Source organism: Rattus norvegicus, chromosome Y (genome assembly GCF_036323735.1).
Source record: "Rattus norvegicus strain BN/NHsdMcwi chromosome Y, GRCr8, whole genome shotgun sequence".
Classification (NCBI taxonomy): domain Eukaryota; kingdom Metazoa; phylum Chordata; class Mammalia; order Rodentia; family Muridae; genus Rattus; species Rattus norvegicus.
The window spans coordinates 56,378,853-56,397,390 of record NC_086040.1 but is presented as its reverse complement, the minus strand read 5'-3'; positions in this window follow the sequence as shown (position 1 = coordinate 56,397,390).

The following is an 18,538-nucleotide window of genomic DNA, read 5'->3' as shown; positions in this document are numbered from 1 at the left end:
TCCTTCCAGCAGGAAAAGCTTGTAGGAAGTTGACTTTGAAGATAAACACACAGCTACTGTTTTGCACAGTGAATTGCTGTTACTTGACCAATAAGCTTAGTTTTAAGTGGTTCTAGACGGTAAAAAGCACACTTATTTATATAGACTGAAAAAGCTTTTCCCAGTCTCAGTCTTTCATTCTTTGGCGAATTCTCTTCATTCCAAGAGGGAAAAGCTTGTAGGAAGTTGACTTTGAAGATAAAAAAACAGCCTTTTTTTTTCATTTTACAAGTGAATTGTTCTTACCTGGTGATTAAGCTTTGTTTTAAAAGGTCCTAGAAGGTGATAAGCATACCTCTCTATATAGAAAAAAGTGCGTTTCCATGTCTGAATCACACATTCTCAGTCGAGTTCTGTTCGTTCCATGCGGAAAAAGCTTGTAGGAACTTGACTTTGAAGCTGAACACAAAGCTAATGATTTGCAAAGTGAATCGCTGTTACTTGGCGAATAAGCTTAGCTCTAAGTGGTTCTAGAGGGAAAAAAGCACACTTTTCAATATAGACAAAACATGGATTTCCCAGTCTGAATCCAACAATCTTTGGAGAATTCTGTTCCTTCCAGCAGGAAAAGCTTGTAGGAAGTTGACTTTGAAGATAAACACACAGCTACTGTTTTGCAAAGTGAATTGCTGTTACTTGACCAATAAGCTTAGTTTTAAGTGGTTCTAGACGGTAAAAAGCACACTTATTTATATAGACTGAAAAAGCTTTTCCCAGTCTCAGTCTTTCATTCTTTGGCGAATTCTCTTCATTCCAAGAGGGAAAAGCTTGTAGGAAGTTGACTTTCAAGATAAACACACAGCTAGTGTTTTGCAAAGTGAATTGCTGTTACTAGGCGAAGAAGCTTACTTTTAAGTGGTTCTTGAGGCAAAAAGCAGACTTTTCAATATAGACAAACATGTTTTTCCCAGTCTGAATCTAATCTCTCATTCTTTGGCCAATTCTGTCCTTTCCATGGGTGTAAAGCTTGTAGGAAGTTGACTTTCAAGATAAACACACAGGTAGTGTTTTGCAAAGTAAAGTGCTGTTACTTGGAAAATAAGCTTAGTTTTCAGTGGTTCAAAGGAGAAAAAAGCAGACTTTTATATATACACAAAACGTGTGTTTCCCAGTCTCAGTCACACATTCTTAGAGGAATCGTGTTCGTTCCAATCGGGAAAAGTTTGGAGGAAGTGAACTTTGAAGATAAACACACAGCTAGTGTTTTACAAAGTGAATTGTTCTTACTTTGGGATTAAGCTCTGTTTTAAGTAGTTCTAGTTGGTAAAAAGCATACTTATCTATATATTCTAAAAAAGCTTTTACCAGTCTCAATCTCTCACTCTTTGGCAAATTCTGTGTGTTCCAAGCAGGAAAATCTTGTAGAAAGTTGACTTTGAAGACAAACACACAGCAAGTGTTTTTGCAAAGGGAATTGTTCTTACCAGGAGAATATTCTTAGTTTTAAGTGGTTCTAGTGGGTAAAAGCAGACTATTCAATATAGACAAAACATTGTTTTCCCAGTCTGAATCTCATTCTTTGGGGAATTTTGTCCAATCCAAGTGAGAAATGCTTGTAGGAACTTGACTTTGAAGATAAACACACAGCTGGTGTTAGGAAAGTGAATTGCTTTGCTTGGCCAATACACTTAGTTTTCAGTGGTGCTAGACGGTAAAAACCAGACTTTTCAGTATAGACAAAGCATGGTTTTCCCGGTCTGAATCTCTCATTCTTGGGCGAATACTGTTCATCCAAGCAGGAAAAGCTTGCAGGAAGTTGACTTTGAAGATAGACACACAGTTACTGTTTTACAAAGTGAATTGCGGTTATTTGGCCAATAACCTTTGTTTTAAATGGTCCTAGAAGGTAAAAAGCATACATTTCTATATAGAAAAGAATTGTGTTTCCCTGTCCGAATCACACATTCTCAGGCGCATTCTGTTCCTTCCAAGCGGGAAAAGCTTGTAGGAACTTGACTTTGAAGAAAAACACACAGCTAGTGATTTGCAAAGTGAAAGGTGTTACTTGGCGGATAAGATTAGTTTTAAGTGGTTCTAGAGAGTAAAAAGCAGACTTTTCAAGATTGACAAAACATGGTTTTCTCAGTCTGAATCAAATATTCCTTGGTGAATTCTGTCCGTTCCAGGCTGGAAAGGCTTGTAGGAAGTTGACTTTGGAGATAAAAAAAAAAGCCCCTTTTTTCCTTTTACAAAGTGAATTGTTCTTACTTGGTGATTAAGCTTAGTTTTAAGTAGTTCTATATGGTAAAAAGCATACTTTTCTATATAGACGAAAAATCCTTTTCCCAGTCTCAATATCTCATTCTTTGGCTAATTCTGTTCCTTCCAATTGGGAAAAGCTTGTAGGAACTTGAGTTTGAAGCTGAACACAAAGCTGGTGATTTGCAGATTGAATGGCTGTTGCTAGGTGAAAAAGCTTAGTTTTAAGTGGTTCTATGGGGTAAGAAGCACACTTTTCAATGTAGACAAAACATGGGTTTCCCAGTCGGAATCCAACATTCTTTGCAGAATTCTGTTGGTTCCAGTATGAAAAGCTTGTAGGAAGTTGACATTGAAAATAAACACACAGCTAGGGTTTTGCAAAGTGAATTGCTGTTACTTGGCCAATAAGCTTAGTTTTAAGTGGTTCTAGACAGTAAAAAGCAGACTTTTCTATGTGGACCAAACATGGGTTTCCCAGTCTGAATCCAACATTCTTTGGCGAATTCTGTTCGTTCCAAGCGGAAAAGCTTGTAGGAAGTTCACTTTGAAGATAAACACACAGCTAAGGATCTGCAAAGTGAATTGCTCTTACTTGGCCAATAGGCTTAGTTTTAAGTGGTCCTAGACAGTAAAAAGCAGACTTTCAATGTAGACAATACTTGCATTTTCCAGTCTGAATCAGACATTCTTAGGTGAATTCTGTTCTCTCCAAGGGGGAAGAGCTTAGAAGATGTTGACTTTGAAATAAACACACAGCTAGTGTTTTGCAAAATGAATTGCTGTTACTTGGCCAATAAGCTTAGTTTTAACTGGTTCTAGATGGTAAAAAGCAGACTTATTCATATAGACTGAAAAAGCTTTTCCCAGTCTCAGTCTCCCATTCTTTGGTGAATTCTGTTCGTTCCAAAAGGGAAAAGCTTGTAGGAAGTTGACTTTGAAGATAAACACACAGCTAGTGTTTTGAAAAGTGAATTTCTGTTACTAGGCGAATAAGCTTACTTTTAAGTTGTTCTTGAGGCTAAAAAGCAGACTTTTGAATATAGACAAACATGGGTTTCCCAGTCTGAATCTCTCATTCTTTGGCGAATTCTGTTCTTTCCAAGGGGGTAAAGCTTATAGGAAGTTGACTTTGAAGATAAACACACAGCTACTGTTTTGAAAAGTGAATTGCTGTTACTTGACCAATAATCTTAGTTTTAAGTGGTTCTAGACTGTAAAAATGCAGACTTATTTATATAGACTGAAAAAGCTTTTCCCAGTCTTAGTCTCTCATTCTTTGGCGAATTCTGTTCATTCCAAGATGGAAAACCTTGTAGGAAGTTGACTTTGAAGATAAAAAAACAGCCTTTTTTTTTCATTTTACAAGTGAATTGTTCTTACCTGGTGATTAAGCTTTGTTTTAAATGGTCCTAGAAGGTGATAAGCATACCTCTCTATATAGAAAAAAGTGCGTTTCCCTGTCTGAATCACACATTCTCAGTCGAGTTCTGTTCGTTCCATGTGGAAAAAGCTTGTAGGAACTTGACTTTGAAGCTGAACACAAAGCTAATGATTTGCAAAGTGAATCGCTGTTACTTGGCGAATAAGCTTAGCTCTAAGTGGTTCTAGCGGGAAAAAAGCACACTTTTCAATATAGAGAAAACATGGATTTCCCAGTCTGAATCCAAAATCTTTGAGAATTCTGTTCCTTCCAGCAGGAAAAGCTTGTAGGAAGTTGACTTTGAAGATAAACACACAGCTACTGTTTTGCAAAGTGAATTGCTGTTACTTGACCAATAAGCTTAGTTTTAAGTGGTTCTAGACGGTAAAAAGCACACTTATTTATATAGACTGAAAAAGCTTTTCCCAGTCTTAGTCTCTCATTCTTTGGCGAATTCTGTTCATTCCAAGAGGGAAAAGCTTGTAGGAAGTTGACTTTGAAGATAAAAAAGCAGCCTTTTTTTTTCATTTTACAATTGAATTGTTCTTACCTGGTGATTAAGCTTTGTTTTAAATGGTCCTAGAAGGTGATAAGCATACCTCTCTATATAGAAAAAAGTGCGTTTCCCTGTCTGAATCACACATTCTCAGTCGAGTTCTGTTCGTTCCATGCGGAAAAAGCTTGTAGGAACTTGACTTTGAAACTGAACACAAAGCTAATGATTTGCAAAGTGAATCGCTGTTACTTGGCGAATAAGCTTAGCTCTAAGTGGTTCTAGAGGGAAAAAAGCACACTTTTCAATATAGAGAAAACATGGATTTCCCAGTCTGAATCCAAAATCTTTGAGAATTCTGTTCCTTCCAGCAGGAAAAGCTTGTAGGAAGTTGACTTTGAAGATAAACACACAGCTACTGTTTTGCAAAGTGAATTGCTGTTACTTGACCAATAAGCTTAGTTTTAAGTGGTTCTAGACGGTAAAAAGCACACTTATTTATATAGACTGAAAAAGCTTTTCCCAGTCTTAGTCTCTCATTCTTTGGCGAATTCTGTTCATTCCAAGAGGGAAAAGCTTGTAGGAAGTTGACTTTGAAGATAAAAAAAAGCCTTTTTTTTTTCATTTTACAATTGAATTGTTCTTACCTGGTGATTAAGCTTTGTTTTAAATGGTCCTAGAAGGTGATAAGCATACCTCTCTATATAGAAAAAAGTGCGTTTCCCTGTCTGAATCACACATTCTCAGTCGAGTTCTGTTCGTTCCATGCGGAAAAAGCTTGTAGGAACTTGACTTTGAGCTGAACACAAAGCTAATGATTTGCAAAGTGAATCGCTGTTACTTGGCGAATAAGCTTAGCTCTAAGTGGTTCTAGAGGGAAAAAAGCACACTTTTCAATATAGACAAAACATGGATTTCCCAGTCTGAATCCAACAATCTTTGGAGAATTCGGTTCCTTCCAGCAGGAAAAACTTGTAGGAAGTTGACTTTGAAGATAAACACACAGCTACTGTTTTGCACAGTGAATTGCTGTTACTTGACCAATAAGCTTAGTTTTAAGTGGTTCTAGACGGTAAAAAGCACACTTATTTATATAGACTGAAAAAGCTTTTCCCAGTCTCAGTCTTTCATTCTTTGGCGAATTCTCTTCATTCCAAGAGGGAAAAGCTTGTAGGAAGTTGACTTTGAAGATAAAAAAACAGCCTTTTTTTTTCATTTTTACAAGTGAATTGTTCTTACCTGGTGATTAAGCTTTGTTTTAAATGGTCCTAGAAGGTTATAAGCATACCTCTCTATATAGAAAAAAGTGCGTTTCCCTGTTTGAATCACACATTCTCAGTCGAGTTCTGTTCGTTCCATGCGGAAAAGCTTGTAGGAACTTGACTTTGAAGCTGAACACAAAGCTAATGATTTGCAAAGTGAATCGCTGTTACTTGGCGAATAAGCTTAGCTCTAAGTGGTTCTAGAGGGAAAGAAGCACACTTTTCAATATAGACAAAACATGGATTTCCCAGTCTGAATCCAACAATCTTTGGAGAATTCTGTTCCTTCCAGCAGGAAAAGCTTGTAGGAAGTTGACTTTGAAGATAAACACACAGCTACTGTTTTGCAAAGTGAATTGCGGTTACTTGACCAATAAGCTTAGTTTTAAGTGGTTCTAGACGGTAAAAAGCACACTTATTTATATAGACTGAAAAAGCTTTTCCCAGTCTCAGTCTTTCATTCTTTGGCGAATTCTCTTCATTTCAAGAGGGAAAAGCTTGTAGGAAGTTGACTTTCAAGATAAACACACAGCTAGTGTTTTGCAAAGTGAATTGCTGTTACTAGGCGAAGAAGCTTACTTTTAAGTGGTTCTTGAGGCAAAAAGCAGACTTTTCAATATAGACAAACATGTTTTTCCCAGTCTGAATCTCTCATTCTTTGGCCAATTCTGTCCTTTCCATGGGTGTAAAGCTTGTAGGAAGTTGACTTTCAAGATAAACACACAGGTAGTGTTTTGCAAAGTAAAGTGCTGTTACTTGGAAAATAAGCTTAGTTTTCAGTGGTTCAAAGGAGAAAAAAGCAGACTTTTATATATACACAAAACGTGTGTTTCCCAGTCTCAGTCACACATTCTTAGAGGAATCGTGTTCGTTCCAATCAGGAAAAGTTTGGAGGAAGTGAACTTTGAAGATAAACACACAGCTAGTGTTTTACAAAGTGAATTGTTCTTACTTTGGGATTAAGCTCTGTTTTAAGTAGTTCTAGTTGGTAAAAAGCATACTTATCTATATATTCTAAAAAAGCTTTTCCCAGTCTCAATCTCTCACTCTTTGGCAAATTCTGTGTGTTCCAAGCAGGAAAATCTTGTAGAAAGTTGACTTTGAAGACAAAAACACAGCAAGTGTTTTTGCAAAGGGAATTGTTCTTACCAGGAGAATATTCTTAGTTTTAAGTGGTTCTAGTGGGTAAAAGCAGACTATTCAATATAGACAAAACATTGTTTTCCCAGTCTGAATCTCATTCTTTGGGGAATTTTGTCCAATCCAAGTGAGAAATGCTTGTAGGAACTTGACTTTGAAGATAAACACACAGCTGGTGTTAGGAAAGTGAATTGCTTTGCTTGGCCAATACACTTAGTTTTCAGTGGTGCTAGACGGTAAAAACCAGACTTTGCAGTATAGACAAAGCATGGTTTTCCCGGTCTGAATCTCTCATTCTTGGGCGAATACTGTTCCTCCAAGCAGGAAAAGCTTGCAGGAAGTTGATTTGAAGATAGACACACAGTTACTGTTTTACAAAGTGAATTGCGGTTATTTGGCCAATAACCTTTGTTTTAAATGGTCCTAGAAGGTAAAAAGCATACATTTCTATATAGAAAAGAATTGTGTTTCCCTGTCCGAATCACACATTCTCAGGCGCATTCTGTTCCTTCCAAGCGGGAAAAGCTTGTAGGAACTTGACTTTGAAGAAAAACACACAGCTAGTGATTTGCAAAGTGAAAGGTGTTACTTGGCGGATAAGATTAGTTTTAAGTGGTTCTAGAGAGTAAAAAGCAGACTTTTCAAGATTGACAAAACATGGTTTTCTCAGTCTGAATCAAACATTCCTTGGTGAATTCTGTCTGTTCCAGGCTAGAAAGGCTTGTAGGAAGTTGACTTTGGAGATAAAAAAAAAAGCCCCTTTTTTCCTTTTACAAAGTGAATTGTTCTTACTTGGTGATTAAGCTTAGTTTTAAGTAGTTCTATATGGTAAAAAGCATACTTTTCTATATAGACGAAAAATCCTTTTCCCAGTCTCAATATCTCATTCTTTGGCTAATTCTGTTCCTTCCAATTGGGAAAAGCTTGTAGGAACTTGAGTTTGAAGCTGAACACAAAGCTGGTGATTTGCAGAGTGAATGGCTGTTACTTGGTGAAAAAGCTTAGTTTTAAGTGGTTCTATGGGGTAAGAAGCACACTTTTCAATGTAGACAAAACATGGGTTTCCCAGTCGGAATCCAACATTCTTTGCAGAATTCTGTTGGTTCCAGTATGAAAAGCTTGTAGGAAGTTGACATTGAAAATAAACACACAGCTAGGGTTTTGCAAAGTGAATTGCTGTTACTTGGCCAATAAGCTTAGTTTTAAGTGGTTCTAGACAGTAAAAAGCAGACTTTTCTATGTGGACCAAACATGGGTTTCCCAGTCTGAATCCAACATTCTTTGGCGAATTCTGTTCGTTCCAAGCGGCAAAAGCTTGTAGGAAGTTCACTTTGAAGATAAACACAGAGCTAAGGATCTGCAAAGTGAATTGCTCTTACTTGGCCAATAGGCTTAGTTTTAAGTGGTCCTAGACAGTAAAAAGCAGACTTTCAATGTAGACAATACTTGCATTTTCCAGTCTGAATCAGACATTCTTAGGTGAATTCTGTTCTCTCCAAGGGGGAAGAGCTTAGAAGATGTTGACTTTGAAATAAACACACAGCTAGTGTTTTGCAAAATGAATTGCTGTTACTTGGCCAATAAGCTTAGTTTTAACTGGTTCTAGATGGTAAAAAGCAGACTTATTCATATAGACTGAAAAAGCTTTTCCCAGTCTCAGTCTCCCATTCTTTGGTGAATTCTGTTCGTTCCAAAAGGGAAAAGCTTGTAGGAAGTTGACTTTGAAGATAAACACACAGCTAGTGTTTTGAAAAGTGAATTTTTCTTACTAGGCGAATAAGCTTACTTTTAAGTTGTTCTTGAGGCAAAAAAGCAGACTTTTGAATATAGACAAACATGGGTTTCCCAGTCTGAATCTCTCATTCTTTGGCGAATTCTGTTCTTTCCAAGGGGGTAAAGCTTATAGGAAGTTGACTTTGAAGATAAACACACAGCTACTGTTTTGAAAAGTGAATTGCTGTTACATGACCAATAATCTTAGTTTTAAGTGGTTCTAGACTGTAAAAATGCAGACCTATTTATATAGACTGAAAAAGCTTTTCCCAGTCTTAGTCTCTCATTCTTTGGCGAATTCTGTTCATTCCAAGAGGGAAAAGCTTGTAGGAAGTTGACTTAGAAGATAAAAAAAAGCCTTTTTTTTTTCATTTTACAATTGAATTGTTCTTACCTGGTGATTAAGCTTTGTTTTAAATGGTCCTAGAAGGTGATAAGCATACCTCTCTATATAGAAAAAAGTGCGTTTCCCTGTCTGAATCACACATTCTCAGACGAGTTCTGTTCGTTCCATGCGGAAAAAGCTTGTAGGAACTTGACTTTGAGCTGAACACAAAGCTAATGATTTGCAAAGTGAATCGCTGTTACTTGGCGAATAAGCTTAGCTCTAAGTGGTTCTAGAGGGAAAAAAGCACACTTTTCAATATAGACAAAACATGGATTTCCCAGTCTGAATCCAACAATCTTTGGAGAATTCGGTTCCTTCCAGCAGGAAAAACTTGTAGGAAGTTGACTTTGAAGATAAACACACAGCTACTGTTTTGCACAGTGAATTGCTGTTACTTGACCAATAAGCTTAGTTTTAAGTGGTTCTAGACGGTAAAAAGCACACTTATTTATATAGACTGAAAAAGCTTTTCCCAGTCTCAGTCTTTCATTCTTTGGCGAATTCTCTTCATTCCAAGAGGGAAAAGCTTGTAGGAAGTTGACTTTGAAGATAAAAAAACAGCCTTTTTTTTTCATTTTACAAGTGAATTGTTCTTACCTGGTGATTAAGCTTTGTTTTAAATGGTCCTAGAAGGTGATAAGCATACCTCTCTATATAGAAAAAAGTGCGTTTCCCTGTCTGAATCACACATTCTCAGTCGAGTTCTGTTCGTTCCATGCGGAAAAAGCTTGTAGGAACTTGACTTTGAAGCTGAACACAAAGCTAATGATTTGCAAAGTGAATCGCTGTTACTTGGCGAATAAGCTTAGCTCTAAGTGGTTCTAGAGGGAAAAAAGCACACTTTTCAATATAGACAAAACATGGATTTCCCAGTCTGAATCCAACAATCTTTGGAGAATTCTGTTCCTTCCAGCAGGAAAAGCTTGTAGGAAGTTGACTTTGAAGATAAACACACAGCTACTGTTTTGCAAAGTGAATTGCTGTTACTTGACCAATAAGCTTAGTTTTAAGTGGTTCTAGACGGTAAAAAGCACACTTATTTATATAGACTGAAAAAGCTTTTCCCAGTCTCAGTCTTTCATTCTTTGGCGAATTCTCTTCATTCCAAGAGGGAAAAGCTTGTAGGAAGTTGACTTTCAAGATAAACACACAGCTAGTGTTTTGCAAAGTGAATTGCTGTTACTAGGCGAAGAAGCTTACTTTTAAGTGGTTCTTGAGGCAAAAAGCAGACTTTTCAATATAGACAAACATGTTTTTCCCAGTCTGAATCTCTCATTCTTTGGCCAATTCTGTCCTTTCCATGGGTGTAAAGCTTGTAGGAAGTTGACTTTCAAGATAAACACACAGGTAGTGTTTTGCAAAGTAAAGTGCTGTTACTTGGAAAATAAGCTTAGTTTTCAGTGGTTCAAAGGAGAAAAAAGCAGACTTTTATATATACACAAAACGTGTGTTTCCCAGTCTCAGTCACACATTCTTAGAGGAATCGTGTTCGTTCCAATCAGGAAAAGTTTGGAGGAAGTGAACTTTGAAGATAAACACACAGCTAGTGTTTTACAAAGTGAATTGTTCTTACTTTGGGATTAAGCTCTGTTTTAAGTAGTTCTAGTTGGTAAAAAGCATACTTATCTATATATTCTAAAAAAGCTTTTCCCAGTCTCAATCTCTCACTCTTTGGCAAATTCTGTGTGTTCCAAGCAGGAAAATCTTGTAGAAAGTTGACTTTGAAGACAAACACACAGCAAGTGTTTTTGCAAAGGGAATTGTTCTTACCAGGAGAATATTCTTAGTTTTAAGTGGTTCTAGTGGGTAAAAGCAGACTATTCAATATAGACAAAACATTGTTTTCCCAGTCTGAATCTCATTCTTTGGGGAATTTTGTCCAATCCAAGTGAGAAATGCTTGTAGGAACTTGACTTTGAAGATAAACACACAGCTGGTGTTAGGAAAGTGAATTGCTTTGCTTGGCCAATACACTTAGTTTTCAGTGGTGCTAGACGGTAAAAACCAGACTTTGCAGTATAGACAAAGCATGGTTTTCCCGGTCTGAATCTCTCATTCTTGGGCGAATACTGTTCCTCCAAGCAGGAAAAGCTTGCAGGAAGTTGATTTGAAGATAGACACACAGTTACTGTTTTACAAAGTGAATTGCGGTTATTTGGCCAATAACCTTTGTTTTAAATGGTCCTAGAAGGTAAAAAGCATACATTTCTATATAGAAAAGAATTGTGTTTCCCTGTCCGAATCACACATTCTCAGGCGCATTCTGTTCCTTCCAAGCGGGAAAAGCTTGTAGGAACTTGACTTTGAAGAAAAACACACAGCTAGTGATTTGCAAAGTGAAAGGTGTTACTTGGCGGATAAGATTAGTTTTAAGTGGTTCTAGAGAGTAAAAAGCAGACTTTTCAAGATTGACAAAACATGGTTTTCTCAGTCTGAATCAAACATTCCTTGGTGAATTCTGTCTGTTCCAGGCTAGAAAGGCTTGTAGGAAGTTGACTTTGGAGATAAAAAAAAAAGCCCCTTTTTTTCTTTTACAAAGTGAATTGTTCTTACTTGGTGATTAAGCTTAGTTTTAAGTAGTTCTATATGGTAAAAAGCATACTTTTCTATATAGACGAAAAATCCTTTTCCCAGTCTCAATATCTCATTCTTTGGCTAATTCTGTTCCTTCCAATTGGGAAAAGCTTGTAGGAACTTGAGTTTGAAGCTGAACACAAAGCTGGTGATTTGCAGAGTGAATGGCTGTTACTTGGTGAAAAAGCTTAGTTTTAAGTGGTTCTATGGGGTAAGAAGCACACTTTTCAATGTAGACAAAACATGGGTTTCCCAGTCGGAATCCAACATTCTTTGCAGAATTCTGTTGGTTCCAGTATGAAAAGCTTGTAGGAAGTTGACATTGAAAATAAACACACAGCTAGGGTTTTGCAAAGTGAATTGCTGTTACTTGGCCAATAAGCTTAGTTTTAAGTGGTTCTAGACAGTAAAAAGCAGACTTTTCTATGTGGACCAAACATGGGTTTCCCAGTCTGAATCCAACATTCTTTGGCGAATTCTGTTCGTTCCAAGCGGCAAAAGCTTGTAGGAAGTTCACTTTGAAGATAAACACAGAGCTAAGGATCTGCAAAGTGAATTGCTCTTACTTGGCCAATAGGCTTAGTTTTAAGTGGTCCTAGACAGTAAAAAGCAGACTTTCAATGTAGACAATACTTGCATTTTCCAGTCTGAATCAGACATTCTTAGGTGAATTCTGTTCTCTCCAAGGGGGAAGAGCTTAGAAGATGTTGACTTTGAAATAAACACACAGCTAGTGTTTTGCAAAATGAATTGCTGTTACTTGGCCAATAAGCTTAGTTTTAACTGGTTCTAGATGGTAAAAAGCAGACTTATTCATATAGACTGAAAAAGCTTTTCCCAGTCTCAGTCTCCCATTCTTTGGTGAATTCTGTTCGTTCCAAAAGGGAAAAGCTTGTAGGAAGTTGACTTTGAAGATAAACACACAGCTAGTGTTTTGAAAAGTGAATTTTTCTTACTAGGTGAATAAGCTTACTTTTAAGTTGTTCTTGAGGCAAAAAAGCAGACTTTTGAATATAGACAAACATGGGTTTCCCAGTCTGAATCTCTCATTCTTTGGCGAATTCTGTTCTTTACAAGGGGGTAAAGCTTATAGGAAGTTGACTTTGAAGATAAACACACAGCTACTGATTTGAAAAGTGAATTGCTGTTACATGACCAATAATCTTAGTTTTAAGTGGTTCTAGACTGTAAAAATGCAGACCTATTTATATAGACTGAAAAAGCTTTTCCCAGTCTTAGTCTCTCATTCTTTGGCGAATTCTGTTCATTCCAAGAGGGAAAAGCTTGTAGGAAGTTGACTTTGAAGATAAAAAAGCAGCCTTTTTTTTTCATTTTACAATTGAATTGTTCTTACCTGGTGATTAAGCTTTGTTTTAAATGGTCCTAGAAGGTGATAAGCATACCTCTCTATATAGAAAAAAGTGCGTTTCCCTGTCTGAATCACACATTCTCAGTCGAGTTCTGTTCGTTCCATGCGGAAAAAGCTTGTAGGAACTTGACTTTGAAGCTGAACACAAAGCTAATGATTTGCAAAGTGAATCGCTGTTACATGGCGAATAAGCTTAGCTCTAAGAGGTTCTAGAGGGAAAAAAGCACACTTTTCAATATGGAGAAAACATGGATTTCCCAGTCTGAATCCAAAATCTTTGAGAATTCTGTTCCTTCCAGCAGGAAAAGCTTGTAGGAAGTTGACTTTGAAGATAAACACACAGCTACTGTTTTGCAAAGTGAATTGCTGTTACTTGACCAATAAGCTTAGTTTTAAGTGGTTCTAGACGGTAAAAAGCACACTTATTTATATAGACTGAAAAAGCTTTTCCCAGTCTCAGTCTTTCATTCTTTGGCGAATTCTCTTCATTCCAAGAGGGAAAAGCTTGTAGGAAGTTGACTTTGAAGATAAAAAAACAGCCATTTTTTTTTCATTTTACAAGTGAATTGTTCTTACCTGGTGATTAAGCTTTGTTTTAAATGGTCCTAGAAGGTGATAAGCATACCTCTCTATATAGAAAAAAGTGCGTTTCCCTGTCTGAATCACACATTCTCAGTCGAGTTCTGTTCGTTCCATGCGGAAAAAGCTTGTAGGAACTTGACTTTGAAGCTGAACACAAAGCTAATGATTTGCAAAGTGAATCGCTGTTACTTGGCGAATAAGCTTAGCTCTAAGTGGTTCTAGAGGGAAAAAAGCACACTTTTCAATATAGACAAAACATGGATTTCCCAGTCTGAATCCAACAATCTTTGGAGAATTCTGTTCCTTCCAGCAGGAAAAGCTTGTAGGAAGTTGACTTTGAAGATAAACACACAGCTACTGTTTTGCAAAGTGAATTGCTGTTACTTGACCAATAAGCTTAGTTTTAAGTGGTTCTAGACGGTAAAAAGCACACTTATTTATATAGACTGAAAAAGCTTTTCCCAGTCTCAGTCTTTCATTCTTTGGCGAATTCTCTTCATTCCAAGAGGGAAAAGCTTGTAGGAAGTTGACATTCAAGATAAACACACAGCTAGTGTTTTGCAAAGTGAATTGCTGTTACTAGGCGAAGAAGCTTACTTTTAAGTGGTTCTTGAGGCAAAAAGCAGACTTTTCAATATAGACAAACATGTTTTTCCCAGTCTGAATCTAATCTCTCATTCTTTGGCCAATTCTGTCCTTTCCATGGGTGTAAAGCTTGTAGGAAGTTGACTTTCAAGATAAACACACAGGTAGTGTTTTGCAAAGTAAAGTGCTGTTACTTGGAAAATAAGCTTAGTTTTCAGTGGTTCAAAGGAGAAAAAAGCAGACTTTTATATATACACAAAACGTGTGTTTCCCAGTCTCAGTCACACATTCTTAGAGGAATCGTGTTCGTTCCAATCGGGAAAAGTTTGGAGGAAGTGAACTTTGAAGATAAACACACAGCTAGTGTTTTACAAAGTGAATTGTTCTTACTTTGGGATTAAGCTCTGTTTTAAGTAGTTCTAGTTGGTAAAAAGCATACTTATCTATATATTCTAAAAAAGCTTTTCCCAGTCTCAATCTCTCACTCTTTGGCAAATTCTGTGTGTTCCAAGCAGGAAAATCTTGTAGAAAGTTGACTTTGAAGACAAACACACAGCAAGTGTTTTTGCAAAGGGAATTGTTCTTACCAGGAGAATATTCTTAGTTTTAAGTGGTTCTAGTGGGTAAAAGCAGACTATTCAATATAGACAAAACATTGTTTTCCCAGTCTGAATCTCATTCTTTGGGGAATTTTGTCCAATCCAAGTGAGAAATGCTTGTAGGAACTTGACTTTGAAGATAAACACACAGCTGGTGTTAGGAAAGTGAATTGCTTTGCTTGGCCAATACACTTAGTTTTCAGTGGTGCTAGACGGTAAAAACCATACTTTTCAGTATAGACAAAGCATGGTTTTCCCGGTCTGAATCTCTCATTCTTGGGCGAATACTGTTCATCCAAGCAGGAAAAGCTTGCAGGAAGTTGACTTTGAATATAGACACACAGTTACTGTTTTACAAAGTGAATTGCGGTTATTTGGCCTATAACCTTTGTTTTAAATGGTCCTAGAAGGTAAAAAGCATACATTTCTATATAGAAAAGAATTGTGTTTCCCTGTCCGAATCACACATTCTCAGGCGCATTCTGTTCCTTCCAAGCGGGAAAAGCTTGTAGGAACTTGACTTTGAAGAAAAACACACAGCTAGTGATTTGCAAAGTGAAAGGTGTTACTTGGCGGATAAGATTAGTTTTAAGTGGTTCTAGAGAGTAAAAAGCAGACTTTTCAAGATTGACAAAACATGGTTTTCTCAGTCTGAATCAAACATTCCTTGGTGAATTCTGTCCGTTCCAGGCTGGAAAGGCTTGTAGGAAGTTGACTTTGGAGATAAAAAAAAAAGCCCCTTTTTTCCTTTTACAAAGTGAATTGTTCTTACTTGGTGATTAAGCTTAGTTTTAAGTAGTTCTATATGGTAAAAAGCATACTTTTCTATATAGACGAAAAATCCTTTTCCCAGTCTCAATATCTCATTCTTTGGCTAATTCTGTTCCTTCCAATTGGGAAAAGCTTGTAGGAACTTGAGTTTGAAGCTGAACACAAAGCTGGTGATTTGCAGAGTGAATGGCTGTTACTAGGTGAAAAAGCTTAGTTTTAAGTGGTTCTATGGGGCAAGAAGCACACTTTTCAATGTAGACAAAACATGGGTTTCCCAGTCGGAATCCAACATTCTTTGCAGAATTCTGTTGGTTCCAGTATGAAAAGCTTGTAGGAAGTTGACATTGAAAATAAACACACAGCTAGGGTTTTGCAAAGTGAATTGCTGTTACTTGGCCAATAAGCTTAGTTTTAAGTGGTTCTAGACAGTAAAAAGCAGACTTTTCTATGTGGACCAAACATGGGTTTCCCAGTCTGAATCGAACATTCTTTGGCGAATTCTGTTCGTTCCAAGCGGCAAAAGCTTGTAGGAAGTTCACTTTGAAGATAAACACAGAGCTAAGGATCTGCAAAGTGAATTGCTCTTACTTGGCCAATAGGCTTAGTTTTAAGTGGTCCTAGACAGTAAAAAGCAGACTTTCAATGTAGACAATACTTGCATTTTCCAGGCTGAATCAGACATTCTTAGGTGAATTCTGTTCTCTCCAAGGGGGAAGAGCTTAGAAGATGTTGACTTTGAAATAAACACACAGCTAGTGTTTTGCAAAATGAATTGCTGTTACTTGGCCAATAAGCTTAGTTTTAACTGGTTCTAGATGGTAAAAAGCAGACTTATTCATATAGACTGAAAAAGCTTTTCCCAGTCTCAGTCTCCCATTCTTTGGTGAATTCTGTTCGTTCCAAAAGGGAAAAGCTTGTAGGAAGTTGACTTTGAAGATAAACACACAGCTAGTGTTTTGAAAAGTGAATTTCTGTTACTAGGCGAATAAGCTTACTTTTAAGTTGTTCTTGAGGCTAAAAAGCAGACTTTTGAATATAGACAAACATGGGTTTCCCAGTCTGAATCTCTCATTCTTTGGCGAATTCTGTTCTTTCCAAGGGGGTAAAGCTTATAGGAAGTTGACTTTGAAGATAAACACACAGCTACTGTTTTGAAAAGTGAATTGCTGTTACTTGACCAGTAAGCATAGTTTTAAGTGGTTCTAGACGGTAAAAAGCACACTTATTTATATAGACTGAAAAAGCTTTTCCCAGTCTCAGTCTTTCATTCTTTGGCGAATTCTCTTAATTCCAAAAGGGAAAAGCTTGTAGGAAGTTGACTTTCAAGATAAACACACAACTAGTGTTTTGCAAAGTGAATTGCTGTTACTAGGCGAAGAAGCTTACTTTTAATGGTTCTTGAGGCAAAATCAGACTTTTCAATATAGACAAACATGTTTTTCCCAGTCTGAATCTCTCATTCTTTGGCGAATTCTGTTCTTTCCAAGGTGGTAAACCTTGTAAGAAGTTGACTTTGAAGATAAACACACAGCTAGTGTTTTGAAAAGTGAATTGCTGTTACTTGACCAATAATCTTAGTTTTAAGTGGTTCTAGACTGTAAAAAAGCAGACTTATTTATATAGACTGAAAAAGCTTTTCCCAGTCTTAGTCTCTCATTCTTTGGCGAATTCTGTTCATTCCAAGAGGGAAAAGCTTGTAGGAAGTTGACTTTGAAGATAAAAAGCAGCCTTTTTTTTTCATTTTACAAGTGAATTGTTCTTACCTGGTGATTAAGCTTTGTTTTAAATGGTCCTAGAAGGTGATAAGCATACCTCTCTATATAGAAAAAAGTGCGTTTCCCTGTCTGAATCACACATTCTCAGTCGCGTTCTGTTCGTTCCATGCGGAAAAAGCTTGTAGGAACTTGACTTTGAAGCTGAACACAAAGCTAATGATTTGCAAAGTGAATCGCTGTAACTTGGCGAATAAGCTTAGCTCTAAGTGGTTCTAGAGCGAAAAAAGCACACTTTTCAATATAGACAAAACATGGATTTCCCAGTCTGAATCCATCAATCTTTGGAGAATTCTGTTCCTTCCAGCAGGAAAAGCTTGTAGGAAGTTGACTTTGAAGATAAACACACAGCTACTGTTTTGCAAAATGAATTGCTGTTACTTGACCAATAAGCTTAGTTTTAAGTGGTTCTAGACGGTAAAAAGCACACTTATTTATATAGACTGAAAAAGCTTTTCCCAGTCTCAGTCTTTCATTCTTTGGCGAATTCTCTTCATTCCAAGAGGGAAAACCTTGTAGGAAGTTGACTTTCAAGATAAACACACAGCTAGTGTTTTGCAAAGTGAATTGCTGTTACTAGGCGAAGAAGCTTACTTTAAGTGGTTCTTGAGGCAAAAAGCAGACTTTTCCATATAGACAAACATGTTTTTCACAGTCTGAATCTCTCATTCTTTGGCCAATTCTGTCCTTTCCATGGGTGTAAAGCTTGTAGGAAGTTGACTTTCAAGATAAACACACAGGTAGTGTTTTGCAAAGTAAAGTGCTGTTACTTGGAAAATAAGCTTAGTTTTCAGTGGTTCAAAGGAGAAAAAAGCAGACTTTTATATATACACAAAACGTGTGTTTCCCAGTCTCAGTCACACATTCTTAGAGGAATCGTGTTCGTTCCAATCAGGAAAAGTTTGGAGGAAGTGAACTTTGAAGATAAACACACAGCTAGTGTTTTACAAAGTGAATTGTTCTTACTTTGGGATTAAGCTCTGTTTTAAGTAGTTCTAGTTGGTAAAAAGCATACTTATCTATATATTCTAAAAAAGCTTTTCCCAGTCTCAATCTCTCACTCTTTGGCAAATTCTGTGTGTTCCAAGCAGGAAAATCTTGTAGAAAGTTGACTTTGAAGACAAACACACAGCAAGTGTTTTTGCAAAGGGAATTGTTCTTACCAGGAGAATATTCTTAGTTTTAAGTGGTTCTAGTGGGTAAAAGCAGACTATTCAATATAGACAAAACATTGTTTTCCCAGTCTGAATCTCATTCTTTGGGGAATTTTGTCCAATCCAAGTGAGAAATGCTTGTAGGAACTTGACTTTGAAGATAAACACACAGCTGGTGTTAGGAAAGTGAATTGCTTTGCTTGGCCAATACACTTAGTTTTCAGTGGTGCTAGACGGTAAAAACCAGACTTTTCAGTATAGACAAAGCATGGTTTTCCCGGTCTGAAACTCTCATTCTTGGGCGAATACTGTTTATCCAAGCAGGAAAAGCTTGCAGGAAGTTGACTTTGAAGATAGACACACAGTTACTGTTTTACAAAGTGAATTGCGGTTATTTGGCCAATAACCTTTGTTT